General features: G+C 40.9%; 1 protein-coding gene and 2 long non-coding RNA genes across 3 annotated transcripts in view; 1 reads left to right on the top strand and 2 right to left on the bottom strand.

The window, feature by feature from the left end:
* The window catches only part of LOC145447014 (alkaline ceramidase 2-like), a 454,308-nt gene that overhangs the window by 337,084 nt on the left and 89,505 nt on the right, over window positions 1-27,719 (bottom strand). The window lies entirely within an intron of this gene.
* On the top strand, window positions 9,573-11,662 carry LOC145446967 (uncharacterized). Its single transcript, XR_013917409.1, has 3 exons — window positions 9,573-10,145; window positions 10,220-10,378; window positions 11,552-11,662. It is a non-coding gene; the product is annotated as an uncharacterized LOC145446967 (long non-coding RNA).
* LOC145446648 (uncharacterized) lies at window positions 14,217-24,460 on the bottom strand. Its single transcript, XR_013917324.1, has 6 exons — window positions 21,974-24,460; window positions 19,628-19,739; window positions 19,106-19,285; window positions 18,686-18,898; window positions 17,369-17,456; window positions 14,217-16,444 (listed from the first exon to the last, which is right to left on the bottom strand). It is a non-coding gene; the product is annotated as an uncharacterized LOC145446648 (long non-coding RNA).

Genomic DNA, 27,719 nt, shown 5'->3' with positions numbered 1-27,719 from the left:
TAGATCAACATCCCCTGCCCTCCTTGGATAAAATCCTTCACAAGTTACAGGGTGGTTGTATTTTCACGAAAATTGACCTTGCCGATGCTTATTTTCAGCTAAAATTAGAATGCGAAGAATTTGTGTGTCATCAACACGCAATTCGGTCTATTCCGTTCTCGACGCATGTGTTTCGGAGTCGCATCTAGTTCCGCAAATTTTGAACGCTGTATTTGATGCCATGATCGCCGGCTTACCCGGTGTTGCTAGTTTTATCGATGACATAATCGTTACTGGCATTGATGAACGCGACCATTTTCGCAACTTATCGCTACTCTTTGAGCGCCTCACCGAATACGGTTTCACCGTCAACTTCGCTAAATGTGAATTTTTCAAAAGTAGTATCGAGTATCTTGGTCACATAATTGACAAGGATGGCAAACGCCCGTCTAACAAATCCGTTGAAGCAATCAAACAGTTGCCTAAACCTCAGGATGTTCGCCAGCTACAGGCATTCCTCAGGCAAAGTCAATTATTATCGCGCGTTTATTCCTAATTTCACGAATAAAGCCGCAGCCTTGTATCGCCTTCTTCAAAAAGACGCGGAATTCATTTGGAATACGGACTGTGACGCAGCTTTTCGCATTCTCAAAAACGACGTAATCGACGCTACGCAGTTAGCTCATTATGATGTAGACAAGCATCTCATTTTGTCAACGGATGCTTCCCAATTCGGAATCGGCGCTGTCCTCTCAATCGAGCACAATGGCGAAGAGAGACCGATCGCGCACGCATCGAAAACGGTTTCCGATTCGCAAAAATCCTACTCTCAAATCGAGAAGGAAGCTCTGTCAATCATTTACAGAGTCACTAAATTTCGTCAATTCTTGTATGGTAGAAAATTTACGCTCGTAACGGACCACAAACCGTTTTTAGCTATTTTCTCGCCGGACAAGAAAATTTCCGTGATTACAGCGCAACGCTTACAGCAATGGGCACTAACGCTCACGGCTTACCAATACGATATTCGCTATAAACCGACTAATCAGCACGGAAACGCCGACGGTTTATCTCGCCTACCAAAGGGTCCAGACCCTGAGTTTGACGAACTGGAATTTCGTGAAAACGCGGAGGTCGTTCACGCTATTAATATGGCATTCCATGGCTTACCGTTAACTCGCAATGAAATTCGCGACGCGACGCTGAAGGACAAAACCATGAAACTTGTAAAATTATATGTCACTCATGGTAATTGGAATCCAAAGACGCACATTGATGATTTTTATTGGTTTTCGACTCGCAAACATTCGCTTTCTCTGCACGAAGACATAGTCATGCTCAACATTGATGGTTTTCAGCGCGTAGTAATTCCGCAGTCACTTCGCTCGCGAGTCTTATCATTGTTGCACGAAGGACGTTGGGGTATCGCGAAAATGAAGCAGATGGCTGGACGATACATCGCATGGCCTTCCATTAATCGCGGCATTGAAAATCTCGTGAAGAGTTGCGACGCTTGCCGCAAAGTTATGAAAGCGCCTGATCGTCAGTATCGCGAATGGCCCAAAACATGTGAAAGCTTTGAACGGATTCACTTGGATTTAGCAGGTCCAATAAACAATAAAATGTTTCTTGTCATCGTCGATGCGCATTCGAAATATCCTTTCGTTAAAGTAATGAATGTCGGTTCTACCACAACCTTGTGTGTGGTCAACGCTTTGAGGGAAGTCTTCTCTATCGAAGGCTAGCCCATAACAATTGTCACGGATGGCGGGCCGCAATTCACATCGAATGAATTCGATACGTTTTGCTCTAATTTGGCAATCAGCCATATCGTATCACCGTATTTTCACCCTGCCTCGAAGCGGAGCGTTTCGTCCAGACTTTAAAAGCTGGATTAACAAAAAATTGCGACGGGGAAAAAGATGTCAACTTCGCGCTCCAAACACTTCTCGCTACGTACCGATGTGCACCGCACCCGGGCATAGACTGGAAAACGCCTGCCGAGATTTTACATGGTCGACAGCCGCGCAATTTGTTAAGTTTGTGCTCGCCCTTCGATAAATCGAAACCCGTTACGTTGCACGTTACAATCAGTCACTCATTTCGAGATTGGTTCCTCAGTTTACGCTCGCAGTTACCGAAGCGGACCAAAGTGGGTTGCTGGCGTGGTGACGGAAATACTGGGGCGTGTTGTGTACGTTGTAAAAACAGATCATGGGTATTGGAGGAGGCATAAGAACCAACTCCAACCACGCTTGGTTTCAGCTGGCAATAATACACCCACACAGGAAGTTGTTCAACCTCAGCAACCACAAGTTGAGCAACCATTGGTCAGGAATAGGGCAGCTAGTCCTGCTCGATCGTCGGGCAGACGTTATCCGCTTAGAATTAGCACACAAACTGATTTCTATCGGCCAACGTAAACCGCGTCCTTGTACTTTCAACTTACAGGGGAGGACTGTTATGTTCGTGCATTTTACGTTGGTATCGTTTGTTCTTTAATTTCTAGGATTAGTAATTACCGCCAATCATTATTTCCTCGTGTGTCGTGCTTTGTATTTATACCCTGTGTTCTGTTGTCTACTGTCTTTTCGTTTAACTGAACTCTAATCGTGTCGCATGTCTTGACGTTATTCTGCTGTTTAATATACTGATTTCTTATTGCAAACTCGTCGCATTGAGTTATTGTTCAAACAAGATCAAGAACATAACACAGCCCTCCTTCTTCTCTGCATTTTATTATTAATATCCATAAAAATAAGAGTTTTCCCGTAGCGACACAAGTCTACTATTTGGTGATTCACAAACGAGCCAGAATAAAGTTGAATGCAACATTCAAGTATTTGTTTTATCCGGTCAATATAGCCGTCTGGTTTCTAGTCGCGGACAGGGACGAACAATTGCTAAAGTTCATCAGTGAATTCTGACTAATAATATTGATAACATCTAAAGCAAGAGTGGGCAGACTTTTGGGTGCGCGGGCCGCATTCAACATCTGAATCCATTCGCGGGCCGCACTATATTAAATTGAGATTATGAGCCAAAACACAATGTTTTTTTTTAATTGCAATAGTGACCGAGGAAATCTGAAGATAATATATATATATATGTATATGTAAAACAAACCAGACATTGATTGGGGGATATGATAACGTACACGCGTCAGAAACATTGACAAGATTTTATAAGCTGGTCGACCTCAATAACCAAATTGTCAAATTAAGGATGAAATTAGGTTGTGCAAATTCATAGAACAGGGTGGAAATTTGAACCTATGGGTATTTTAGGCAACGATCTGTTTCGCTGATTCTACTTTTGCATTACCCCCAGGCAAGGTTGTAATGTCTCGAGTCATGATTTGATCCGAGTCCGACTCGAGTTGCGGTTTTTCGGTGACTCGACTTGACTCGAGTCATTTTACTAAAATACGGAAAAGGACACCACTCTATTTGTGTATTGAATCGACTTGTACTCGAGACATTTCGCATAACTCGGCCAAGTCATATGACTTGAGACTCGGAAGGCCAAGATAGGCATTTCTTTGTAACTTCGCAAAATAGTAAAGTTACTGCATTATTCGTATTTCGTCTATCAGTACTGATAATTGAATAATCGGGCTAGAAACTGTTAAGAGTGAGGAAATTAGAAGATTATATATTACCGTAGCAGAGTTGTGAAAACATGTGTTAACCAGTACCAGAACTGGAAAGTTAACAATGAACACGATGGCTTGGACTCGGACTCGAGTCTCAACGAGGTGACTCAGACTCGTCCCTCTGCTCCCCGACTTGGACTCGGACTTGACTCGGCGGTGATTTCAAAATCACATAAAAGGGAGATTGAGTTGTGACTTGATTACAACCCTGCCTTCATGACACACAATGCGGACAGCATGATAACCATGCTACCTTTAAATGCTCTCCTGCGATTCTTGATAATATAAATATCAAATACTTCTACACATATTCAGGACGAATCTACCTAACACGCGCGCGAATATCTTTGTTTCAAAGTGCAGCACTAAAAGTAATAAACTCCATGAAGTTGCCAATTTAACATCACACTCGTGAGCCAAATTACGTCATTTCCGTTTTGACTTTCTGTGATGTTTAGCAATTGAAACCTTTCAAAATGCTCGGCCCTTGAGGTCAGGCTATTACGCTAGCAATAAAATAATAAAAAGAAACATCATAGTAAGACAATAACTTAGCATTGTCATGGTAAAATATATTCAGAAAATGTTTAGTCAAGTCGCTACAATAATTAGATAATTTTATTATATTTTTATAACGTTTATTGAGGCTTTCGGGGGCCGCACAAAACGGTGTTGCGGGCCATAGTTTGCCCACCTCAGATTCAAAGGAACAGGAAGGAACGTAATTTATTTTTGCCCATGATGTTTTCGCGACATATACACCGACTCAACATATAGTTAGACATATGTTACTATTAAATATTTATCCTCTCTCTGTCCAACGTGGTCAGAATTAGCGGTAAAATGGTGGCGGCGGCGATGATTTCGAAAATGCACGGCACGTAGTTGAACGTCATTACGTCATGCTCCTTTCACACGGATAAGATTAGTCATAGGCGTAAATGCATGTTCGTATCAGTAAGCTGCATATATCCAGTGGTTCCCAATCGTCCCGACTCCATTTCCAACTTGAAAATGTTCCGTCGTTCGCCTCAAAAATTTGGTTAGCTGATTGCTACAATAAGGTCAGTACCTTTGCCCAGTCTTACTCACGATCTAAATCGGAAGCTGATTACGTTCAACATCTTCGCGATCCCCAGAATAGGGGCAATAAAAGATTCGCAGGTTGAGAACCACTGTCTTTGAATAAACATCCAAAAGGCCTTTACCGATCTCTAATAATGGCGATTATTATTAGTCATTTTTATTTACTTTTGCTTGTTGTTTTTGCGACGGAGAGGTACCATATTAGAATCAATATACGTGGCAATACATCGCGTGTACCGCGACGAGAAATCTACAAGTAGTGTAAATTTGCCCCAAAATATGTTTTATTATGTTGATTTACGAAACAAAATTCTGGACATTTCAGCATATTTTAGGATTTCCCCCCGGATGCAGTTTGAACAGAGAAATTCCGGACATGTATGAAAAACGGACGTATGGCAACCATAAAGTAGGATCATTGTCACGGTCCAGGCAAAACTGCCGAAGCATGGAAGTATGGTAAAATATTCCGTACCATACTTGTAAATTTCCATAACACACCATACTTGGACATTTCCATATTCCATACCGAAATTTCGTTCCATACCATACCATGCCCTGCTGGTGGGCCTGATGCTTTTATCAAATGCAGAACCCGGGAAGGGCCGTAACTGCCGCACCCCAAATCCCCCAATTGGGAGGGGCGAGCTCGAAGGGGCCCGAAATTATTTCGTGAATAAGCATAAATTATAGAGTATTTTTGGAAATTTTATGTAACTTTTTCAAAAAATTTTCGCGCCGTGCCCGATTTCAAGTTTTCAAATATGTTGATTATTGGGTACTCTGCCCCCAAGAAAAAATTCGTAATATTTATAGAAATGGGCATATCGACGTTGGCCATTCCCGCGCCACGACGCACCAACACATATAAAGTTTTAGGCCATGTGACATGCGACTCCAAGAAGTGTGCCAGAACGATCGGCAGCGTGAAAACCTTGGCCGACAAGCAGGGCATTGAAGCCGCAGCCGGAGCCCCGGAACCATGCATTTTTACCGGAGCTGGAGCCGGAGTCGGTCTCGTCATAAAATTCAGCCGGAGCCGGGGTCGGAGCTGGAGCCAGTTATTTGAGGCGTAGCTCCGGCTCCGACGTGTTTCATAAGATGCTATTATATATGCAACAACCATATCTGCTGAGTTCTCATAATTCAACAGCAGGCCTTCGCAAAATTAGGAATATTTTCCTCTTTGACGCTACCTTTTCCGACTAATCATGTTCCTGTGGATTTAACAGCAGAGCAGTCGTATGTTCAATGTTCAATTTTCCAGGGTTGTAACTTGTAACCAAGTCACAAGGCTCCAAGTCACAAGGCTCCGAGACACAAGTCAATCTCACTTTTATAGTTTTGACTCGAGTGAAGTCGAGTCATTTTTAATTCACCACCGAGTCAAGTCCGAGTCCAAGTCATCGAGCAAAGGGTCGAGTCCGAGTCATGGTATTATGCCACGAGTCCGAGTCCAAGCCATTGTGCTGACTGCTCAGTTTCCAGTTAAAGTGTGGTGAAACCCTCTTTTTATAAGTCTGTATGGTGATATCGAATTGTTCGCATTTATAATATACTATTCCTCAGTTTTAGCAGTTTCTGGTCCCATTTTCAAGTATAGCTACCATTACCAATAGGCGAAATCCCAATAGGGTGGTTACTTTACATTCACTATTCTTTGAAATTGCAATGAAATGTCGGTCTTGGCCGTCTGAGTCTGGAGTCATATGACTTGGTTCGAGTCCTGCGCAATGACTCGAGTCCAAGTCGAGTCAATACACAGATTGACTCGAGTCGAGTCGAGTCATTTCCGTATTTTGAGAAACTGACTCGAGTCAAATCGAGTCATCAGCTCGAGTCACGACTCGGGTCATTACAACCCTGCAAGTTTCATACATTAGTGCCGAACCTCGGTATGCGAAATATGTCTGTGAATATTGTGGGTATTCGGCATATCCGCAATTTCATCATCCGCACAAACTTGTTGGCCAATTGTATACGGTTCGGAAATAATGTTCACTATGCATTTTCGTTGCACATCTCGATATGACGGGCACAAGCCGAGAAATTCCATCTCATCGTTGCTATGAATCGGATGAGCAGATACTCGTTCTTTCGTGATAGTTCTTTATTCAGGCCGCGGAATTGGACAGTATTATTGAGTATGCAATTATGCATGCTAATTGGAATTCATTACTACGCATCATCGTCATTCACTCCAGTCAGGATTTTCGAGCGTAAATAGGATATGGCAGAAGAGTAGCCCAAAACCCCATGGTATTTTATGTTGGAGACAAATAACTGATTTGATACGCGATTTCCAATTTGTAATCATCTGTTTCGTAAACTTGTAAATGTGCAATGTGCATACTGCATAGTTTAATTCGTTATGGGCATGGCGCAATGTGCATGGCACAGTGTTTAATTCGATTATTCGATTCGTTTTAACGGGATAATAATATATTCCGATAAACTTGATCGACACCGGATGGTCTGGTAACGAGTGCACCAATATCGAACGTCAAACCATTGGCCATTTGGTAGAAATCGAATTTCTATTGATCACGTCGTTATATCCGCCCATATTGCTCTTACTACAGTTACAGTTGAATAATAATCGCGCAGTTAAAGATTGAATTGAGCTGTATGACTTAATGTTAACGAGTACAGTGCCAGTGTTAAAACGCCGCATCAGAATTTGAATGCTGTACGCAGCAATGGCACGGAGTAAAGTGCGTTCTAGTGCAACTATGATGTTATGGACAAATAACAAGTATTCATTATGTCGTCACAGGCCGGCACGGCGGCACCTATGTCTTCGTTGCTGCATCCGATGTTACTGACGGCTGACAGACTCTAGATTGCTATAGATAACTAACCTATGTGTAAATTAGTAATCTATATAGACCAGGGGTGACCAACCTTTTCGGCTAAAGGGCCACATGAAATTGACGAACGAGTGTGCTTCCCACTAGCCGCGCTAGGCGCGTAAAATTTTCAAAGGTAATATTATTATTACTTGGGTATATTGCGGGTCAACTGTATAGTGCAGTGGTTCTCAACCGGTGTGCCGCGGCACACTAGTGTGCCGTTTACGTCTCGCAAGTGTGCCGCGAGCGATTTCTTCAGAATTTCGAAATTATGCGCATAACACTGCTCTACACAAAATTTCAGGTTTGGGTTTTGATTTTGGCTAATTGATTTTGGCTAATTTGGGGGCGCTGAATCCGAAAATGGCCTCCGATTTTCTCCATCACATCACGTTTTTGAGATATGAAATATCCCTAATTTGAAAAAAAAAATCATTTTTTGACCCCCCTCTGTTGTCAAAACAAGGAATTCGGATGCAATAAACACTGTTTTACCTGCAATAATCTAGCTTTAATTAGCAAACACGCATTCCATGTTAGATTCATACACATTTGAGTTGTCATTATTAAAGTTTTATGCCCCGGAATTAAAAATAGGCGTGCAAAAAAGCAACCATAATAAAATTAAATGCTACATTATGCTGGCGAACATGTGGATAGGACAGTCGCAAGGTATTATCTGAATTACAGCCTAGCGTTCACACATTATGCTCATATAGACATTCCAATGAAGTGCAGAAATTCTGAAGACAGGGACTTGGGCAGGGCGACTTCAGAAACAGTAAAAAAAGAGCTTTCATAAAATATGAAGTCTTCACTTATAAGCTTAAAAATTCTCTTTTGAGGGACTTTCTTTTACGAACAGCATCTGGAATTTTTCTTTTCCAATTCCATCAATAGTCGGCTATCATACGAAAATCCAGGTACAGCTGGCAACTGTGTCCTTGTCCTTGCTCGTACCGGATTTTTACTGGTGTGGGAAATAAATGAATCCATAAATCCCACCGACCTTGATAACGTGCCTCCATAATTTTAATATCTTGGCTGAAACGCTCACCCTGTTCTTCACTAACTTTCCCAAGGATTCGTCTGAACTCATCCGCATGGCTTTTCAAATCGTTAACTTTGATGCTCATCCTGCATCCCAAATCTTCATAACTAAGCAGTAGCTCCCTTGAGAGATCTTTATAATTTTCTGCTTTTTTGTTTCCCAAAAAACAGCACCGAAAGCATTCCAAGCTCTAGCCTCGAATGGCAACATTGATTATATACAAGATTTAATCCTTTAATAATTGCCTAATTTGAGGTCCATTGAAAATCCCAGTTCTTTTGTCTCTTCACTGATACCAGAAAAAAGCATAACATCTATCTTTTAAAACAACCCCCTTCACAATCTAAAGCATTTACATATTGTTTCATGAGACCAAGTTTGATGTGAAGAGGAGGCAAGAGGATCTTTTTTATATCAACAAACTGATCACGTATGATATTGTTGTCTCCTGGCGTCAAGATGAGCCTTGGAGGCCACTCATCTTTGTTTCAGTGGTGATTCTTGACCCTGCTGTCCCGGTAGCATAGGAAACATGGGTATTCGGTGTAGCCCCAGCAAAAAGTTCACCATTTTCAAATCTACACTGTAAAAAATAAAGGTGTCCATAGACATGTTTACACCTGGTACCTCTTAATACATGTCCGTCATGTAAATCCGTACGACAGGTTTAGTTCCACCTGTTGCCTAACATGTTTCTGCCCGTCATGTAATCTCGAAAACACGTCTGACCTGAGACTTCAATTGACCTTTCACCTTGGACCGACTGGCACAAAATCTGTAGCCAGGATATGAATAGACACTTACGTGACCTTTGACACGAACCAATCAGGTTGCAGCAGGATGTAAACAAAGAACAAGCCCGGGCAAGCTTACTATGAGCACTTATGGAAAAAGGTTGAAAAATGAAGGTTTTAAGCAAGATTACGTTGAATTGGGAATGACTGGCCTTAATGAATAGTAATAGCGTAGAGCTAGTATGTGGTTGCAACTTTTAATCTAGGATGAACATGAATCGTGGCAAGTACGCACCAGCGTGCTGTGTCCAAATGCACGGGTTTTTGACAACTTTTCTGATTAAGCGAAGATTGTTGTATACTATACTATAGGATTGTGGTAATGCATATTTTGACGATTTCATAGGCTCCAGGTCTCGAGCAAAATTTTCAAGCATATCTCATGTTCAGAAATATATATACTATAAAATATAGCTGCTGCCACACATCACAATTTTTGTGTATTGATTATGAAACTTGAAAGCTATGGAGATTCTATCGAATTTATGGATTTGAGTGGAACAGCATCTTCTTCTAACACCGCGGAGAAAGCTACGAAGTATTTCATGGAGCGCTATGCACACGATTTAGGGATAAAGATTGAGGAGACAATCCACTCTTTTTAGAAGGAATATTCTAGTGAACAGCCAATGTTATCGTAACTTGCGGAAAAGTGAGATAACACACTCAATGGAAATACACGTTCTCGGAAAATCCATTATTGATTCGTCTTGCACTTGTAAGACAGGGTAAGTAAGGAAAAAGACATTTTTTCAGAGACTCCTTCAATAGATATTTTAACCATGATTTATTTTCATATTAGGTTCTGATATATGCTCTCATGCATATGCATTGATTAAGACAATCCAGCACCTGAAGCTAAAAAGACTACATTGTGATTTGCATCAGCATCAGTGAGCTCCATCGTGATTGACAAGCAATCTCTCCACCGTACTCGCAACCGATCAACTCCTGCCTCAAGGTAGATTTTGGTGTATCTGGTGTTTTCAGTTTTATAACATTCCATCAAACACAAATAATCCTAGAACATTTTCATCTGGAGAATTGTTCATTCAACAAATTGGGCATCTAAATGAGCTTCAATAATGCACACCACTGGAATATCTAGACATGCACTGTTGGTACAGACTGACCATGGCACCACGCAATTACGATCCGTAGCATGCTATTAGGCATTACGATATTGACAATGGAACTGAATTTGCACAATTGCCGAATATGTTGCGTCATTCATTTTTAATTTTCAATCTTGAATTAGAGTATGCAATTAGTCCATATATATTTGGTTAGTTGTGATACACAATGCTGCATAGTATGACACCAGACAAAATTTTATATTCCTTGATTCTTCCGATCAGCTGTTCAATATGAATACGTTCTCTCGCCATCTTTCTTGTTGTGGAACAGTCTGGCTCAGGCATTTGACGGTGTGTAAATCACGTGCAGGAATATTTAAATCTAGATTCAATTTCTTGATTTCAGACTCAATGGTGAATCCCTTTTCTGCCATGATAGCATTGCCTGGCTCACCATAGCTGAACTCCATCATTTTCTTACATTTCTTGTCGAATCCACATATTTAACTAATATTTCGATCTGAAATGCTCCCTGTAAATAGTTCCTGCACAAAAGTAAGTGTACCACAATCCATCAATCCTTTCAAAGTTGTATGTGATTTATTGACAGTCAATAATCATTCTAGATTTGAGAAATCATGAATGAATGCAAATGGTGCATTTTTAAGAACCACATACCTACATGGCCAAATCGCGATTTAATGAAGCAGTTACATATGGCTGACCCAATGGTTAAATACTACGCTTACAGCAATACTATAAATTTGACGTCAGTAGGATAAGTCGGGCGATTCAGAAAGAATTTAATATAGTCTAGCATAAAATTTCAGCTTCTCCGCATCTTTTGACATTATGATGCTCCTCTGAGAACTGAACTTCACTAGCAATAATTTTCCGTCAATTTGTAATTTTCCTGGACGAGTTTACTGTTTTGTGATTCTATACTTCTTCCAGAAATTTGATTTTCTTGCGTTTTATCCATCGACTTCCCCTTTCTGCAGCTTCATAAAAGATATCCATCAAGCCTGCACAAAATATATAATATGTTTATTTTACAGAGCAATACTGCTGTGCAGGCACCTATCAAGGCGTACTCGTCCGACTCGTACAACGTATCACCGCTACCAATTTCAACTATTCGTCTCATTATTGAATATATTGTTTTCAACAATTAGGGTGGAGCCCAATTTCTCTACTGAGTAGCGATTCTCTACTCAGCAACGATTTCGTAACTCAACTCACGCCAAAAAGGATACTCATACTCAAATGCGTCCAGATCGGCACTCAAATCTAAGTCAGCGCACCACCAGACTTAAGTGTCAATTTTCACGGTCGGGCAGCCAACTGCCGGCAACACCCGCCAAATACCGTAGTACCGGCACTGTCGTATATAGCTGGAATAGGTACACTAGTGAGGTTCTGCTGAGCGAATGAACGCAGTGGCGCTTGGACGGATATTGTGTTTATAATTGTATCTTCTGTACCCTTTCGACTTCTTGTCGTACGGCATCTCGGTATACCGGAACGGTAACTTCTGCAGTCTCAATGCGCTAGCATCCCCCCCCCCGCCGTGGCGGTTCTTACGGCGACAAAAAGCCCAGAAAAAGACCTGACAAAGAGAAAGCACTCACAAGGAATGGAAATAACTAGAAAGGGACGTGGCTTCAAAAAGATCAACATCGAAAAGAACTGTGACATCGGGCACTCTAGGCCGAGGTGGATGTCAGTAGAAAAAAAGATCGCAACTGCGTGTCGTTCGATATCCTCCCATCTGTTCATTACATCGCATTGTGTCTTATCGCATTTTACATTGTGTGTGACTTGTTCAGATGAATAATATAACTTAACGATACTTATTATTACGCATGCTCTTCCCACAATTAAATGGATGAAACATCTTGCACAGACCCCAGTATGAACCTCAGCAGATAGAGTTCCAGCAGTGGTGGCCTTACGAACGGGGGGACCCTGGGCGAGACTTACCGGGGGGGCTATAAGTATCTAACCGTAACTTCTGGGGGGGCTCCGCCCACCAGACCCCCCTTTCCCGCGGTAACGTTTGACCAGGTGCTGGATTCGGCTATGTCTATTATTGCATGTGTCTAAGGATAGACTACATCAAGACTAAGTAATTCTACTGCATGCAGAGACGTGATCATCATCGGGATACGGGACTTTTCTAACAAATGCATAGATTTGATGATGATTGACACATCCGTACGGAATCATATTCTTGCTTGGTACACAGATTTCCATGTTTATTCGTTATTATCCTTATAATCTGAATAGGGGGGCCCCTTCGACCAGGGGAGCCCCGGGCGACCGCCCACCTCGCCTACCCCAAAAGCCACCACTGAGTTCCAGGTAATATCAGGGTTAGGATGGAGTCGCTATACCTTCAAGCCAGTTTAGACGATAGCAGCAATATGCTATTGGAAATAAGAAATAGATGCATTATTTGTTATTTCTGGTCTGCACTTACGTGTTCGCATCATGTGAAACTTATCTGTATATATTTCGAATGGGTTTGTAGCGTCTAGCAAATATACTTCTGTGGGGCATAGGAACGTTCCGGGTATCTTCAAGGATTTATATATTCATATTAGGTGATCTTTAAAGAGTGTGGATCAGCTGAGGGTATTCATTGCATTTAGATAAATCAGTGAGAACTGCGTCTAGTTTGTAGGCCAGTGACGAAATAATGACGACAGCGTCGTGTTGTCATGACAAAATCGTTCACGCGTGTCCGGTCGAAGGCGAAAAAAATCTGGCAACGCTATCTCGGAAAACGACGTCTGGAAATCGATACTCAACTGAGTAGAGAGAATTGGCGCGCACTCAACGCTGAGTAACGATCGATACTTAGTTGAGTATCGATACGCATTTGAGTAGAACTTGGCTGAGGATAGGAATTGGGCTCCACCCTTACACACCATCAAGCAACAAAACTGGAGTGGAATAAAACGAGACACACACCAAGTCGATTGTGGCATCAAGTGTGACTGCATTTCAGATTGGACTCATTTTGAAACACAGAATTGATTCATCTAGATCAGTGGTTCCCAACCTTTTTGACCTATCGCCCCCTTTTCAAGGTCAATACCGATCATCACCCCCCAAATTTTGTGTACCGAAAATTGGGCATACAAACCTGTAATCACCGGCGGGTTGACTAAAAAAAAGGGTCAAATTTTCGGCTCGATGTCTAATTTGACACACTTTTGTAACTAAATTTCCGTGGGTTGACTAAAAAAAAATAAAAATGAAAAAAATGTCAGCCGTTTTGACGCGTCATTGCCCCCCCGCGAATCGCCCCCTTCGCTATTTTCGCCCCCTTTGTGCATTTTCGCCCCCCTGACGCCCCCTTCGTCATTTTCGCCCCCCTAGACCGCCAAATCGCCCATGTTGGAAACCACTGATCTAGATTCTAGATTATGTCACGATTCAATATTTTTGGTACAATAATAGATATGTCATTTTCCTAATAAAACGAGAATTCAGATGACTACAAGGAAGTCCACATGCCTAATAAAATGAGAATTCAGATGACTACAAGGAAGTCCACATGCCTTTATCCAGATTTTACATTCTTCCATGCATGTCATTGGCTCTGGGAAAGGTAAAAGCGCACACCAGGAACGGTCTGGGTAGCCATCTCCATGTTACGCAGGCTATTAGCACAGTGTTTATCAGGCATTTATCCTGATAGATTCAATACACGAGCTAGAACAAAAAATGACGATTTCAGCCGGGAACAGATCATGTTGCCTAACATATATCATATTAATATGATCATTGAATATGCAGACAAGTGTCCAGTGTAACAGTAATTTGCTAGATAATGATACAGACTGTAGACTACTATATACTAGGCTTACCATACGTCCTCTTTTAAGAGGATTTGTCCTCTTTTTTGCCTTTATTGAAAGTGTCCTCGGAGGACGCCCTTTTGTCCTCTTTTTGGAGATTTTGTCCTCTTTTTTGAAAATTTAGGTCAGATTGAGAGGAAATTGCGAGTGATATGCCGTAAATTAGCGCAGAAGTGAAGCTCCGGCGGGTATTTCGGAGGGAAAAGCAGTGATTTTAGCTCTGAGCGAAAAGAAGGCTTTTTTTTTAGTAAACCGATCTCCAAGTGGGAAAAATTAACCGGTTTTTGAGAATTTCACTCCGGTTTTGCAAGTTGCAAATATCTGAAAAAGTGTCCTCTTTTTTGATTTCCAAAATATGGTAAGCCTACTATATACAAATGTCGATTCCATAAATAGAACGCATATAACGCCACATAATGGATACCACACATATCCTGACTCAATATTCCTCTAATACATTCTATTCGCTACGACAATCCTATAGTATACGACTAAGGATAATACAGCAATAGTTGCTTCATCCGAAAAGTTGTCAGAAATTCATTCATTTGGACATACCATGCTGATGCGTGCTTGCTGTCATTCATGCTTATTGTAGGTTATAACACTGCATATACATACTAGCTCTACGTTATTACCATTCACCAAAGCCAGCTATTCCCAATTCAATGTAATTTTGCTAAAAACCTATATTTTTCAACCCTTTTCCATAAGAGCTCATAGTAAGCTTGCCCGGGCTTGTTCTTTGTTTACATCCTACTGCAACCTGATTGGTTCGTGTCAAAGGTCACGTAAGTGTCTATTGAAACAAGCAATTCAGTGTTGGATCAAATGATGGTATATTGAGAACAAATGCATCAAACAAGAAAAATTCTGAAATGGCGAGAGTTTCGGATAATACGTAAGGAAATAAGAATACTATAACGGCTAAAAATATTGACATGTCATGGCGCAATTCATTTACTACTAACAGCCACAGTACCGAACGTTAAGAAGTTTTGGAACTTATACAATGAAAGAAGAGTTATATACAACAAAGGCTGAAAATATTGGCCTGTCATCAATGAATTAATTTACTACGAAAAGCCACAGTGTGAGCCGCAGAGTGCCTAACGTTAAGAAGTTTTGGAACTTATGCAATGAATGAAGAATTATTACAACAACGGCTAAAAATATTGGCCCGTCATCAATGAATTAATTTACTACAAAAAGCCACAGTGTAAGCCGCAGAGTGCCTAACGTTAAGAAGTTTTGGAACTTATGCAATGAAAGAAAAATTCTTACAACAACGGCTAAAAATATTGGCCCCTCATAAATTAATTAATTTACTACAAAAAGCCACAGTGTAAGCCGCAGAGAGCCTAACGTCAAGATGTTTTGGAATTTATACAATGAAAGAAGAATTGTTACAACAACAGCTAAAAATATTGATCCGTCATCAATGAATTAATTTACTACAAAAAGCCACAGTGTAAGCCGCCTAGTACCTAATGTTTTGAAGTTTTGGACATATGTAATGAAACCAGAATTATAATAACGGCTAAAATCATTGACCCGTCCTCACAAAATTAATCAAATTAAATTACAATGAACAGCCACAGTCAGCCACACCTAACGTTAGAAAGTTTCGAAGCGTATATAATAAAACAAGAATTAATATACCGGCTTGAAACATTGACCGGTCCTCGATTAATTAAGTTATTACAAATTGTCACAGTGAAAGGCGCCGAGTACCTAATGCAATGACACAAGAATTATAACGGCTAAAAATATTGACCTGTCCTTGGTGAATTATTCAAATTAATTTACTACGAACAGCCAAAGTCTACCTAACGTTACAAAGTTTCGAGACAGCCGCAGTGTACTTAACGTTCGGAAGTTTCGAAGGAGAGTTCGTGACGACGGACCATGAATTAGAGGCTGATGGAGCGAACTTGATGTTGAACAGCCAGTATATTGCCAGTATTATGGCCATAGCATGATGGAAGCTTCTGACGCCTTTAGTAACTTTGCCAGAGAAGAGAACTTTCCATTCATTCAGGATCGTATTGTACTTGATCGTCGGATATAATTCTATGGCTCCTGATAAATAAAAATGATATTAGCTTAGTACTATCGATGTGGTCTGAGATTAAGAATTGAGTTGAGTATGAGGCCAAATAATAGGGTTACCATGCGTCCTCTTTCAATAGGATTTGTCCTCTTTCTTGACTTTTTTAAAAATGTCCTCGGAGGACGCCCTTTTGTCCCCTTTTTTGAAAATTTAGGTCTCATTTAGAGCGAAATGCGAGTGATATGCCGTAAATTAGCACAGAAGTTACTCTATGGCGGGTATTTCGGAGTGAAAAATGGTGATTGGAGCTCTGAGCAAAAAGTTGACCTTTTTTAAAATTTTTCCAGTCAACCGGTCACAAAGTGGGCAAAATTCACCGATTTTTGAGAATTCTTCTCCGGTTTTGCAAGTCTCAAATTTCTGAAAAAGTGTCCTCTTTTTAGATATCCAAAATATGGTAAGCCTACCTAATAAGTCATTACCGCGCGAGTTGGGGTCATGCAAAGAGGTAAGAAAACGATCGTACGTGATGGTGCTTTCAAGGATATCGAGCGAGCATAATGGTACCCAGAGTGGAATGATTTTAGCATCAGTCGTAACACTGCAACTTTCTAAGTGAAATAGGAGGGGCCAATATTGGTTTCACATCATCTTCTTTGATTGGACGCCATATACTAGTGACAATTTCACCATGGTGTCCTACAGTAGCATGGACACGGGAAAATCTCGTTACTCACTGATATTGGATTACATCATTCTTTCGACTTACAGTGACCTGTCGAGATACCAATTTTTATCGAATACAGTGTTAATACAGCAATACAGTGTTAATAGTGCCATAAATTGCCTTTTTGTATGATGCGAATGATGTAGCCTGATGGCAGTGAGCCATGCGATTTGCTTGTGTCCACAACACAGTGACATAATGCTTTCACATACACCAAACAACTTACTTTGTCAACAAACAGGAAGCTGCCATAGTTGTCATTGTAGAATTGAAGATCGTTAGGATCCCGACCATTCACCCCAGTTCTTAACGGCCTGAACGAGAAGTGTCAGAAATCAATGCCAATGTACGTTTTGACGCGACTGCGACGTCGTAAAGTAAATCAGCGACTTTGAAACCTTGCGCGGGCCCCTCTAATGTTGATAAAGATTTTCAGTCATCCGACAGGAGGTAACACGGTTGGGCAATGGTGAAAACATGACATATATTACTACGCAGCAAATTCGATGACAATTATGTTACGACAAGCAAGTGTGCAGTCATGTCCTGCAAGGAGTTGCAGGTCGCCTTTGTATAATTCTGGGCTCATTTGACAAGGAATATTCCAAGCTTGGACATATGAATATCAAGGTTGCAGCGAGGCTGCGTACATCGCGTTGTGCAAAGGTTTCACCGCTGACAATATTTCTGCGAGTACTAATAAATATTATAATAAATTTCTAGAATCGCCTTGCAGCCCGAGGGATGGTCGCCCTTATATCTAAGGAAGAAATGTCTACGTCTGGAAGTATGTGCGATTAAAAAATTCAAGAAAACTAAAATCTGCCCAAAAAGAATTTAAAAAATATCTTTAGGTCACCGACGAGTTTTATACATTTTGAAAACTGACTTCACTTTTTGCTAACCCATGGTAATAATTAGGGCCATTCAAAGCCATATTTCGTTCGATGCAACAGCAAGTCGTGAAATCAATTTCAACACAAAACCGTATCCCTTTGAGCTATATTAAAGCTATGAAGTCACATTTTCCTGATTAGGTCATAAAGCTCAAAATTTACATTAAGAAGCGATTGGACAAAAACGAGGTTTAACAAATAATGGAGCTGGAAATACAAGATATTTCACCAGCGCTTTATGCATCCCTGCAGAAGTGGCAACCCACATCAGCGTCTGTGGAGCACTCAGTTTCCTTACCAAAGTCATTTTACGTCCGAATCGTAACTTCAAAGACTTTAACATTTCACACTACTACTGTACTGCAGCAGTGATTTAGAATAAAAAAATGGACGTGTATAACTGTTGTTGCATAGGTTGTACTCTTTAGTTCCGTCAGTGCCGATATTTGCATGTAAAAATACACCATTCTCACATAAATTCATATTTTCAAAAAAATAAGGTCATATTATTGATTTTCTAAGGTCATATAAAAATGGCCCTAGTTATAATATATATGTCATTTGTTGTGTCATGAAAAATGATTGCTCATGTCACAAATGCCGAGGGATTGTGCCGTCAGTGACTTGATCATAACACTGCTTTATACCTACGGTACCCAATGCGCATCGACCAAGATCGGGTAAATCTCCAGCAGACTGTGTTGACATCCCATTCAGAATGGCCTCGCGACGCGATTCGAATGTTCTTTTCATCCTATCCAGAATCGTTTCCTTGTGAGTTATTCTCCACTTGCCTTTTATTGCGTTTCGATGTATCTCGATGCTGCGCTCGTCGTATGTGTAGAGTATACATGTTGACTCTGTAGGACAAAATAGATCCTAATCAAAACATGACCGGTTATCGGTGCAAGGTTTACTTCTTGCCAATGTTCCTTCTAAGCTGCTCGCATGCGCACAGACACGAGAAAAATTAGACGTAACATTGTCTGCTGGCGTTATCAGTATCATATCAAAATATTCATATTGAGGATATCTAGATGAAGAAAGCATGATACTAAAATGCTCACATTGCATGTTGAGACTCGAGAATTCTTGCAGCGTTGACTAGATTTTTCCACAAGCTGCAGAGATTTCCATTTGTCGCAGCGTCCATGCTTCTGCTATTTCAAGTTCAAGACGAGAACTTCTTTTTCATGGTGTCTTCGCCATTCCCTCAACTTGTTGCAGAGCTTATCTTTCCATGATCCCTGCAATGTGGCATAGTTGAAGAAAGGTTTGGATCAAGTTAGGACCAACTTCTGACATGTCTGTCACCAACATTGAAAAATTGGAATGTAATGCAGCCTCTGCTGTATGATATTACACATTGATATTAATCGTCAATAATTGGTGCGTGCATACGTCGTAGGACTAGCCTATTGCATGAACGTGGTAGGGGGATTGTCATTATCAGTGACTTGATCCCAACACTGCTTTATACCTACCCAATGCGCATCGATCAACATCGGCTAAATCTCGAATAGACTTTGTGTTGATATCCCATTCAAAATGGCCTCATGACACGATTCGAATGTTTTTTTCATCCTAACCTGAATCTTTTCTTGTCACGTATAGTCTTTTCACCCACTCGACACTTATTGCTTTTTGCTGTACCTCGATGCAGTGCTCGTCTCCTGGAGAATATACCGATGCAGATTGACTCTGTAATAAATATCTTCATCAAAGCCCAGCGAATTATCACCTTGCCGGTAATATTGAGTCAGTTTATTGCAGAAATATTAAAAGTTTATTTCAGGCCCAACTATTTCATAAGAACAGACAGTTCCTACCAGAAATGAAGATAAACAGTAGCCTAAAATTCTAAGGTAATGGGGAGGAAACAGGCAATTTACATATACAAGATCACAATTTCATCAAAATTAAGATTTTCAGGGTGAAAAATGTCAAAATTGTCAGAATGTCAGATTGTATCGGTCAAAATTTTCGGTTTTTAGATAAAATAAAATCACTCATATCAACATATTTAATTCGGGAAACAAAAAAGTACTACCGTAAATTTCCAAGTATAGTACGCCCCCATGTATAATACGCACCCCTAAAATAGCATGCAAATTCTGGGAAAAAGCCTGTACCCATGTATAGTACACACCCTGCATTTCAGTACATGAATAGTTCCGATTTCGTATACGATGTCATTCTATTTTGCGATGTCACTCTTGAACAATCATTACATAACGATCGCTAATTAAGTAATCATCATACAATTAGCGGGATTGTCTTTAAACGATAGTAGATAGCAGTTAAAGCCTGCGAAGCGGGCGGCGCGATAGTTCGGGCTAGCGACACGACACCTTGAGCACGAGGAGACCTTTTACAGATGCGATTGCTAATAATTATACAATTAACGGTATTGTCTCTAAACGATAGTAGATAGCAGCCAAAGACTGCGAGGATGCGGGGAGTTAGTTTAGGCCAACGAACCGACATCCAACATCTTGCTCACGATGCCTATTATAGATGCGATTGCGCCTAGGCTAACGGTTATGTCATGCGCAACAGGTCTGTTGGAGATGCGACTGATTACGCAAGCGTTTATATCTTGCGCACATGGCCTCTTGTGTATGTATAAATTGCGTATGCGATTGTTCGGGCCTGTCGTTGACGCGATGAATTGGCGAAAATTGCAGCGCGCGAGTGTCTGTTAGTGACCTAATTTCGCTTGCGTTCAAACAGCAAACCAACTCAGCAGGAGATCGCATGCTTTTGCATACGACTCTTGATAATTGGATACACGCTTCCCACTAATTACTACGCGTGATGGCTGAAAGTGACACGCGATTGGAAACAAACATAAGAATGAGGATAAGTGTGATTTCAAGTTTTTTATCAAGAGAGATTTCTTCCAAGCGTGTTGTTCCCATGTAAAATACGCACCACCCGATTTTAGGGCAAAAAATCGTGAAAATTTTGCGCATTATACATGGAAAATTACGGTAACCTATGGTGGATTAGTAATCTATATAGACCATGAATGGCCAACCTTTTCGGCTGAAGGGCCACATGCAATTGACGAACGAGTGCGCGGTCCACTAGCCACGCCAAGCGGGTAAAATTTTCGAAGTTTTTAAATGAACAAGGTCAATAATATTATTACTGGAGTATTGCGGGTCAATTGTATACCACCCGCTAGGCTCAGATTGCAAGGACACGACTATTCGGCGTCTGGCCACATCGATAACGAAGATCTCCAATAATATGCGACAATCATTTTGTGCCTGCATTTCACCATTGACGATCTTTATGCGAGCGCAAACGCGAAAAGACTTTCTCCCGTAATTGCGAATACAGTTAGACTCAATCGGATAAATTAGGCGTTTTTTTTTTCGTTTTCAGTAGCGGGTAGGCTATCCAAGCAAGAAATCGTGCGAAAATTAAACACGCAAAGCGTGAAAAAAAATTTCGCTGCTATTCTAGTTTATTGTAATGTACGACAGTTTACTGAAAATGTGACTGGACCCTGGATCTGCCAATGCGTCAGAACTGATATTTTAGTCATCAACATCCCAAGTGTCGCAGTCAGAATTGTAATTTTTTGTTGGCAATGCAAGTTTGCAATCTGAGCAATTCATTTTCGATAATATAATAGGAAATTAGCTAACGGGTCACGCAAAACCCTCTCGCTGGCCACCCCTGATATATACAGGCCAATGCGATAATTTCGGAGCCGGAGCAGCAGCTGGAGCAGGAGCAGTTTCAATTTGCGGCTGCTCTAAAGCCCTGCATATAGCACGGCGTGATTTTGACTAAAAATCTATATTCGTTTCTATTACAGATATCGAACAAGACAAGATAATTTTAGTACAGTATGATCACCATGATCATCGCTTTACGATGATAATTATGTTGTCATGCATAGAATATAATTACTCACTTACATCTTCAAAACCAGTCATATTTTCCCATATCTTTGGCAGACAATTCATAAAAATCGCCGTTCCATTCAAGCGATTTGTCGTAATATTCCGTGGTGAATTTTCTGTCCTAGATGGTACTACGAACTACACATCTCACAACATCATAAATCTCAGGTAGGTGATCAACTGTGATCACCTTTCTAATATTACCATGGATTATCAGCATTTTCATATTTAATAGCACTAGAGTAATAAATCGCTAACCAGTCTGATGAATCTGAAAAATAGAACGCCATGTTGAAAATTACGCAATTCTAATTACTGGTACTTTTCTTTATCGGCATATAGTTCCCTAATAAACTTTGAAACATATTCTATGATGCAGTCTAATGTAGCCATCTCACCATCAATGTTCCCTCTAAGCTGCGCCCGTGCGCAAATGCACAGGGCTAACACGGTCTCTGTGCACAGAAAATGTAAGTTGTGCACACAAAATCCAATATGATGACCTTTTTTTTAGTCTTTACGCACTGTTGTCCAAGGGTCTGCGCAGTGAGTTTGTGAGTGTGCTGCTTTGAGCAGACTCGTCAAAAATTAGAGGAACATTGCTCACCATATTGTAATTTACCGATACAGTATACCAGTAAATTATGGAGTCTCTGGTATAATATTTCACCAGGTTGTAAAACACAAAGGAAACCGGTTTCTGTCAGCCTCACACTGAATAACAGTGTAAATATCGGCCAAAGCCTGTCTTGAGGATACCACAAATGTGACAGTGCCCGTTAAAATCTTCATAGAGAAATATTGGACCACCTTGATCCTGATTGACAACATGGATTCTCTTTTGCCGTGTTTGTCACATAATTTTACAGAGCAAACTTGTCCTTCCATATCTTGCATTCGACAAAATGCAACATATTGGCTGGGTATACACATCCTCCCAATATGTTAACTGGCTCAACTTTCTTGGGTTCATCATTTACATAGTTAGGCGAAGACATTCCCAACATGATATACTGTAATCGACTGGTTACCGTATGCACTCTGAAGGTATGGTTTGTGCTGAACGTCATCGGTGGATTGCTGTCTCCACACGGTACCATACTACAGGTGAATGCGGTACACCAACGATGCACATAACGTACATGATTTAGCAAGACTTTCCGGGATGAAAACTGACCACAAACGCATCTTTTAACTGGGCAAGCCCAATCCATAACAGTCAGTCAGCGTCGACAATAAATTCTGTTCTCAGTGCGGTTGGCTTGCTGGCGGCTTCCCGGCAATACAAGATTCTCAACCAATCATGGCGCATACTGAAATCACGTGTGCCGTGAACTTTTTCAACCAATAACAACGGATACTAAAATCTTGTGAGCCGTAAACTAATAGATTACAGCCATTTTTCAACCAATCACGACGGATACTGAAATCGTGTAAGGTGTGAACTAATAAATTACGACGAATACTCACATGTTTTATATTAGATACCTAACCTATAAGGATAGATTCGCCACAGCTATCGTCACGCTTGCTTGCTCAGCAATATGAACGTTACATAATTTCATATCCCATAGCTTCAGACCCGAGCGCTCAAATTAGATATAGTTGATTTCATTTGAAAGCAACATTCTGAAAATATACATTAAAATTTCAATAGAGCAATGGAATTACCCCGAAGTAGCCTTCAAAATCTGAAAATCAGCATTGTTCCAAACAATCGCAGCGACGCAGCACAATGGCCGTAACGGTGTCCGGTCAATACCGAGAAAACCATTACCGAGAATGCCATTACAGAGAATGGACACAACCGAGAATGGACATTACCGAGAAAGGACACCACAGAGAATGGACATTACCGAGAATGGACACCACCGAGAATGGACATTACCGAGAATGCAATATATGCAATGCAGGCATGCTATGCATATGAGCAGGTCGTGTGTGTGCATCAGGGCGTTGCCACATTCGGTATCGATGCTCAGGTATTAATTTCTCGACAAAATCAGTCCCAGTAAGCTATATTCTTGACATTGGCCATTCTCGGTAATGCCCATTCTCGGTGGTGTCCATTCTCGGTAATGACTATTCTCGGTATTTTCAATTCTCGGTAATGTCCATTCTCGGTAATGGTTTTCTCGGTATTGGTATAGAGCCGGCCCTAACGCGTGGTTGCGAATGTTCGGAACAATGCCGAATTTCATACTTTGGGGTGTATTTCGAAGGCGTTCCATTGCCCTGATTAGATTTTAATGCATATTTTCGGAATCAGTGCGACAGTAGCTTTCAAATCAGAGCAACGTTATTCCAAACTGAAACGCAACATGTTTTTTACATAACATGTTACGTTTCAGTTTTGAACTTGATTAATTGGAAAACACGTCGCGTTTTCGGTTTTAAACTTGATTATTTCGAAAACACGTCGGCGTTTTTTGTTAATAAACGTGTTTTTGGAAAAAACATGCAAAAAACACGTTGAATACACGGTATATTTTTTACAGTGTAGACAGATGAGCCAGCCATGGTCATGCTACTACAACTTTTCGAGAACGGTTTTGATGTTCTGATAATCTTATTTCATTGTTCATTGCGATAAAATGTCACGCTTGTACCAACTTTGTTAGTTGCTCTTTTGCCCGCTTATTTTTTATTCCAAGGCATGAAATTTTAATAAATACAACGCAAATTTGTTTGAATATAATATAGAATGCTTGTTTGCTAACTAAGGCTGGATTATTGCAGATAAAACCTTGTTTATTGCATCAGATTTCCTTGTTTTGAAAACAGAGGGGGGTCAAAAATTGATTTTTTTTCTTCAATTTAGGGATAATTCATATCTCAAAAACGTGATGTGATGGAGAAAATCTGAGGCCATTTTTGGAATCAGCGCCCCAAAATTAGCCAAACTCAGTTGTCAAAACCCAAACCTCAAAAAAAAAGTTGAAATTTGTAGACCAGTGTAATAATTCTAGTCTGTAACAAACGATCAATCATGTAAATCGAGCGTGATGGGAAGTTTGTACATTTGGCAAATCAAAATTGATATTATGCCCGCAATCAATATCCCCCTCGAATTCGCTTTACCGGGTGGATCGCGTGCCTTGAGGGCTGAATTCTGTTTTGCACTATACATGTTCGATCGCACGCAGAGAAGAACAGACAAGGCCTCGCCTGACTGACAATGCAGTTTTCTAATCCTCACTGTCTCCCCAATCACCAACGATAAATCAACTTCTTTGGTATTGACGTTCGCGTTTACAAATTCTAATTTCAAACATGCCAATCCCCATTGTGATTGTTAGGTATCGCGCCGACACTTAGGTTAAAATGTAGGCTTGTAGCGCAATGTTGTGTTACTGTCGACGAATATGAAAAATGAGAAGTAATGTTGATCAAATTATATCAGTTAACAAAAACCTCTGTGGTTATAATCTTGGTTTGTTGGAAGTATAATTGAACTGCGGGCGGCTGCCATTAGAACTATTGAGGTATGGCTATCCTCACGCGTGGTACACGATATGCGTGAAAATATAATATTGTATAATCCTGGTATAGTGTACACCTCTACGCCTCCGTATTCGTTAGCGGCGATGGCGCTTGACCTGTTCGACCCAATGCGGCAGTGGGCAGATTTATTGTCAAACAAATCGTTTGAAATCGTCGAAGTTTCTGTGAAGTCGTATATCGAAATCCTTCCTTTTGCCTTCGTCGGAATACGCCCTGTTTGTTGCAATCACGGAGCAACGATATTCTTGCCCGATGAACACGACGACTTTCTATCACGGCATTTAAGCTATATAAGGACGTTTTACGTACAAAAGTTTATTAAAATATAAAAGTTTATTTTAAAAAAGTAGTACAGAAACATTTTGGATTTACTGCAGAGGTGGTCACATTAGTCGGCGTTACTACTTGGTGCTAATAAGTATTCTGTTAGTTTGCAGGTACCGTAAGCCAAAAAAGTCCATAAACACTGTGACAGTGTGCCGCGAACTATTTTTCGTTTCCGAAGGGTGCCGCGAGGTCAAAAAGGTTGAGAACCACTGGTATAGTGTATTACGCCCACTGGGCTCAGTTTGCAAGGGCAGGACTATTCGGCATCTGGACATATCGATATCGAAAATTTCCGCTAACATACGACAATCATTTTGTGCCTACATTTCATCGTCGACGATCTTTCTGCGAGCGCAAACGCGAAAATACTTTCTCGCGTAATCGCGAATAATCTATAGTTAGACTCAATCGGCTAAATCAGGCGTTTTTTCATTTTCAGCTGGGGGTAGGCTACAAAGAAAGAAATCGTGTGAAAATTCAACACGCGAAGAGTGAAGAAAAATTTTACTACTTTTTTAGTTTATTGTAATGAACGACGATTTACTAAAAATGTGACTGGACCCTGGATCTGCCAATGCGTCGGAACTGATATTTTAGTCATCAACATCCCGAGTGTCGCGGCCAGACTTATCATATTTTTGGTTGGCTTTCCAAGTTCACAATCTGAGCAATTCAATTTCGATAATATAACAGAATTTCGATAATATAATGGGATATTAGCTCGCGGGCCACTCAAATCCTTCTCGCGGGCCACATATGGCTCACAGGCCGCGGGTTGACCACCTCTGACATAGACAGACACCTTCGACAGTTTTCAGGGCCGGAGTCGGAGGTGGAGCCGGAGCAGTGGTATTAATTCGGCTCCAGAGCTGGAGCAGAAGCTAATATATGATAGAAGAAAGCTCCGGAGCCGGATCTGGAGCAATGCAAATTTACGGCTGCTCCAAAAACCTGCCGACAAGGACTAGCCTACCCTTATGCTGACCGAAAACTTCGTTATATATACAAAATACATATAGGTTTAATTGTCCATAGGCGCCTAAATGACGGGCGCCGAATGTTCCTGCCTTGGCAATCTGAACGTCACACCATCCGGCAGGGAAAAATTATAGGCCAGTGAAGAAATACCAATCTGAAATCGTGTGATCTTTTAGTTTAGTACGTTTGCGCAATTCTATATTTTTTGATATAGCAGACAGGAGGTCACGAAATAACATCATGTAACGAAATCATACCAACTGGTTCGCCCGCCCGAAGATGTACAATTATTATTTACAGGCTCTACAGTTTCAAAGACACCAAACTCAGTTCTATCGGTAAATCTGATTACGTTAGCAGAGAGGATAAGAAATTGATAGCAATATATATGCAATTCCCGATCTTATTGACCGATTTTATCATGAATTATCGAAAATGTTCGCGCATCGCGCTGGCTCACTAGACAGTATAATTTTAATTTCGTGGCAGCAGCGAACAACGTGATGGGGGTCAGTTTATCACCCTATGGGAGCCCAAGACTTAAGTGTTTTTTATTTTATTTGGGGGAGGGGGCGTGACAAAGTGTTGTTTCGTTCCCGCCAACGGGTATACACCCGTAGATGTTTAATTATTATTGTGGGGTCCTACCTTTTCAAACACACCTCACTCAGCTCTCCCGGTAAATCAGATTACGTGAGCAGAGAGAGGATAAAATTGATAGCAATATTTATGCAATTTCCGATCATATTGACCGATTAAGCCATCGAACTATAGAATTTTCTCGCGCTTCGCGCGTTTAGGCGAGAAAAGTCAATTCACTAAACGGACACCCAATGTAGATGACAAGTAGCGGTAAACTGCGTATAGCCTGGGGGCAAAGCCCCCATACGTTCGGTTCATCACAATATGGGAGCGCAAGACCAACGTTTTTTTTTTGGGGGGGGTGGCGAAG

Source organism: Botryllus schlosseri, chromosome 9 (genome assembly GCF_051294905.1).
Source record: "Botryllus schlosseri isolate E-star chromosome 9, Bs_hap1, whole genome shotgun sequence".
Classification (NCBI taxonomy): Eukaryota; Metazoa; Chordata; class Ascidiacea; order Stolidobranchia; family Styelidae; genus Botryllus; species Botryllus schlosseri.
The sequence above is the reverse complement of the archived record's forward strand: the minus strand, read 5'-3'. Positions and strand labels throughout refer to the sequence as shown.